This window comes from Sardina pilchardus, chromosome 15 (genome assembly GCF_963854185.1).
Source record: "Sardina pilchardus chromosome 15, fSarPil1.1, whole genome shotgun sequence".
Classification (NCBI taxonomy): domain Eukaryota; kingdom Metazoa; phylum Chordata; class Actinopteri; order Clupeiformes; family Clupeidae; genus Sardina; species Sardina pilchardus.
The window spans coordinates 21,022,202-21,027,201 of record NC_085008.1 but is presented as its reverse complement, the minus strand read 5'-3'; the positions used below and the strand labels follow the sequence as shown (position 1 = coordinate 21,027,201).

Here is a 5,000-nt window from a genome sequence, read left to right as displayed (position 1 = left end):
ACCACTAACTGTATTTAAAAAGAAAATCAACTCAGATGAGGAGACGCTTTGTTTGATCTTGGGCCACAAACTTATGCTGCATATCCTAAGACTCTCATTTTAATTTGGACCCTTTGGTCTTTGAGTCTTAATTCGTGTGTGTGTGTGTGTGTGTGTGTGTGTGTGTACGTGTGTGTGTGTGTGTGTGTGTGTGTACGTATGTGTGTGTGTGTGTGTGTGCGTATGTGTGTGTGTGTGTGTGTGTGTGTGTGTGTACGTATGTGTGTGTGTCTATGAGAGCATGCTTTTCATGGCGCCTGTTATGTGTGGCGCGTGTTTATGTGTGTGCGGTTAGTGGCGGCTGTTCTCAGGCAGCGAGGCACATCGCTGTGGCGACCAGATCAGACCAGACCAGACCAACCCACCGAGCAGGCAGCAGCTCCGGGGGGAGACATTCTCCGGCGCGTACCAAGGAGAGAGTTAATAACGCCATAAAGCTCACTCTGGTTATTAATGCAAGCTTGCTATTTCTGGCTGCAGAGGGTTGCCACTGTAAGGGAGGGCCAAAAACACAGAAGGTTGTGGCGGCTGCTGCTGGGTAGGAAAAGACAATGATGAAAAAAAAGAAACAGAGTGGAAAAAAGAGAGACAGAAGAGAAAAAAAAAGAAAAACCGACACAGACATGTGGAAACCTGCGATAGTACTATCTCTGTGGGCTATCACGCCGCACACTAAGAACCAAAAGCACTTAGCCATGGCACTCTTATCTTGGCAGGAACTCACGCCCGGTGATTGACAATGACCCCTATGCTCCTTATGAATCATGGGACTTGTAAGGTCAGGAAGTATGTGTGTGTGTGTATATGTGTGTCTGGAGGATCTGTTTCTATGTATATGACTGGAGCACTATCCAGTGTGTGGATGACTGGCATGTGTGTGTGCTTGTGTGTCTTGAGGATCTGTTTCTATGTATATGACTGGAACACTAACTAGTGTGTGTGTCGGTCTGTGTGTGTGTGTGTATGGTGTACCCTGCCATGCTGGTGGAGTGGCTTTGGTGTTTGGTTTGGAGTGGGGTGGTGGTGGTAGCGGGGGGGGGGGGGGGGGGGGGGGGTTCCGGTGCTGGTAGCGTCAGGAGGAAGAGGGAGCTCTAATACCTGCTCTGCAGCTGCTTCCTGCTGTCTGCCCTTGCCCTCCGCGCGGCAGGAAACTCCCCCTCGACCACTCGACCGACTGACTGGCCCATCCCCATCCCCGCGCTCTCCACCAACGGGCCCTGCCTGTCCGTCAGCCCACTCCGCGTCACACACACTAAAAAAAGTGGGCCAGTGCTGACGACAGAGAACCCTATGGCTGGCCTGGCTGCCCTGAACCAGGAAATGCCAGAGGACGTGGCCGCCCAAGCACATTCCTGCCCTGAGCGTGACGCTCCCCGATCACCCGTCGGCTCGGACATTGGTCAACACGGCTGTCAACACTGATTGGTTCTTTGGGGGTTTGATTTCCTGAATGGAAAAAGGGCATATAGACGGCCTTGCATTAGACAGAATCCGCCACTCTACCTTTCATTGCATCTTTCCACAGAAAGTCTGGTAATGGCAGATGCTAAGGCTGTGTGATCGATGGGCAGCCAATGTGTTTCAGGTTAAGAGCTGGAGGGGTCTCTGAGCCGGGGGCCTCTCGACTGTTCCCTCATCACAGACTTTTTTTTTAAAAAAAAAGAAGAAAAAAAAGAAGAAGAAAAAAAAATCTACATTTGAGCTCACATGAGGTAAGGGCTCTCCAGGAAGCAAAGATCATAAACTCAACCCACCCCCTGCCTTGGTATGTCCCCCTAAACCCACAATCCCCCAATCCCCCCTGACCCTCCAGTTTGGAACGCTCTGCCACAATGTGTCAGTCCGGACCCCCTGGTGCCAAGACTCAAGTCTGGCAACCACACCCCCACCCACCCCCCCAGAAAAAAAACCCTTTAAAGACAAGCGGCTGGACAGCACAGGACACCGATGCCTGTAGCAGCTACGTCACACACTCCTGATGAGGCAGTTGACGTGCGAAGCCACGCTTGTAGGATGAAGAGTTAAGAGGATGAGGAAGATGAGGGGGTTGGGGGTTGTTCCCCGGCACGATTCTAAACACGCTACTGGATGAGGTCGGGATTCTCCGAGCGGCCGGCTGCGCCGAGCGGGTGATGGATGGGCCCGGAGCGTTCGGGGGCCCGGCCCGCGTGTTTTCATTTGTTCCGCAGCCATGCGGCCTTCTGCCCGCGCGCTCTCTCCCACCACAGGTCACTCCTGAGAGCCGCTCGCTCTGGTTATTAGTGATGTTTTAATTGAGCCTCCAAAGTGCTCGCAGATGTGAGGCTGAGGCTGAGGCACGGGGAGGGCTTGGGAAGGAGAGGCCCAGCGGGCTCCCAAACGTGCAATCGCTGTCCGTGAAAAAAAAGAGAGAGAGAGAGAGAGAGAGAGAGAGAGAGCTGAAATGGCTGGGGCTAGGTTTGGCTGCACTGTGCAGGGAGATGTTTTTCAGGGTATGTGTGTGTGTGTGTGTGTGTGTGTGTGTGTGTGTGTGTGTGTGTGTGTGTGTGTGTGTGTGTGTGTGTGTGTGTGTGTGTGTGTGTGTGTGTGTGAGCATTCTCTTGCCTCACGTGAGTGACGAAAACAAAAGACATCTAACCAAAACAAACCGTGACAGGGCTACAAAACCAGCTGTGCTCTTTTTGGAGAGGACAAGACGTGCGCGGAGCCCCGCAACAAACAAAACACTTCTCCTCTCTCGTCTCTGGCTCCAGCACGAGACATCAGCTGAACCCGACGATTCATTTTTTAGAAAGTGTCGCAATTACCCTGGAATGCTCCTAAGTGCATCACGAGAAACATGTTCTGCAGGCCGATGTGGGGAGACTAAACAGCCCCTGGCATTCAAACAGGCATCTCACAGTCTTACAGAGAACATCACTACTGAAGGGAAAAAAAAACGCTCGCACAAAAATAAGTGTGCTCGTTTTCAGGTAATGCAATTCAATAACGCGATAAAAAAAATACGGAGCATGCAATCACCGTGATTAAAGGGCACATTTTTTTTTCGTCAGGGCCGACGGGCTGTGGGGTGCGGTTTTGCCTGACACGGAGAAGGCGGCTCTGACTGGCAAGAAAAGTCGGCCCCTCAGAAATCAACCTGGTGAGGGAGTGTCATCGGCCGTGCCAGGCGCTGCCAAGCACTGCCAGGCGCCAAGGAAGCCTCTGCGAAAGCACTTTTCCATTTTTTTTACGGGGCTAACGATTTCCATGTTTGTGTTTCGCCGGTTCCCCTTGTCAAGAGGGGGGTAATAATAGCGGGCGGAGGGGGTGAGAAGTGGTGATGGTTGGCTGCCTGGCTGGTTGGTGCTGATGGAGAGGAGAGGAGGTGGAGGGTGGAGGGTGGTGCGAGGGTGGAGATTTTTAATAGGCCTCTCTCCCTCTCGTTTCCCCCAAAGGTTGCCTCAATCATTGGACCACAGTCTGCAAGGCTGATAAAATGTCTACGCCAACAGGAGAGAGGAGAGAGAGGGGGGGGGGGGGGGGGACGGACGACACACCGAACTAATTAAGAGCGTAATTTCTTTTTTAAAAGGCTGAGCTCGCCATCGTTTCTTTACCCCCTTCTTCGACTTCGTCTTTCCTCCTCCTCCTCCTCCTCCTCCTCACCCAAATTCAATTTTCCTCGGCACCATCCAGCTTAGTGAGGCTATAATGGCCGCTGAGATCTTCTGGCAGCGACCGCCGCGATATGTGTCACAAGAGGAGGGTGCCACAGTCCTTTCTTTCCATCACACTCGTTTGTGTTGCCTTGCACACACACACACACACACACACTTATACACACACACACATATACACACACACACACACACACATACACACAAATTCACTGCTTTTTTTTTTAAGAACACTCAACACAGCAGACTTGAAGGCAGGCTCCAAGCAATGTGCTTTTGATTAAGGGAGAATCAGATTTTCTCCACTCCACTGGCTATGTAATTTCACAGAGATGGGGAGGGGAAGGGAGGGGAGGGGAGGGTGTGGTGTGGTTTCTGTGGAGAATGCCCTGGAGAAGCTCCAAAGATATTTTATGGTTCAGTACTAGTTTCAGTTCCCTATTTACCATCCTCACTTTTTCGGCTCAAGTCCGAGAACACGACGAGAACCTCTCCTTAGAATCGGAGAACGTTATTTTGGAGTTTGTCACGGGAGGAGGAGGAGGAGGCGCAGGGGAGCCAAACCTCAAGCCAAACACTGTACCTCTCGAAACAATAGCCAGGCGCGGGGAGGAGCGCTGGTTTCCTGAACATGTAAGCTCAGAGGAGGGGGGTGGAGGTGGGGGGGCGGTGGGGATCTGGACGGGGAGGGCAGTGCTGGCTACGGAGATGGACAAGGGGAGTAGAGTTCATGAATCTGTTTTGTGCGGAGAGACCAAGCCTGGTCTTGTGCTTCTATTTTCAGGAGTGGCTATATTATTTATTACAAGCAACTGGCTTTTTGGAGCATGGAAATGTACTCCACGCAGACGTAAATCTAATCCAATTAGGTAATGCGACTCGGCTGAGACTGGAGTCGGTATGCCACGGATACACATAACTGTGTCTGTGGCAATTGGGGCAGTTGAAGGAAGAGACTGACAGGAGGAGTGGGGGAATGGGGGGGACATATCATAAGAGAAGGGTAAAGGCAGAGTGGGTTAAAGCGGAGCGAGACGCCCAAACGTTCGATCATTTCCGCGTTCTGTCTTCGCAAAGGGGAGGGGGGCTAAATCCCCCTTTAAGCAGACCTGTTACATTCAAACTGAACTGCTTACCAATCTGACAGAGATCGATATTCCACTATGACGTCTTTGCAACACGCCTCTTTAAGCAGACAGGAACTGTTCGAATTTTGCTTCCATAAAGATGCCTTTACGTTGCTCTATCTTGTCAATAATTAAGGATCTTTGGTAAAGGTACTCACTATGCAGTAAGCCACCACGGCCCCCTGGATGAAGCCGG

General features: G+C 51.6%; 1 protein-coding gene across 2 annotated transcripts in view; it reads right to left on the bottom strand.

The window, feature by feature from the left end:
• Positions 1-5,000, bottom strand: part of plpp3 (phospholipid phosphatase 3) — a 42,842-nt gene that overhangs the window by 4,032 nt on the left and 33,810 nt on the right. The gene's annotated exons all lie outside the window — the stretch shown is intronic.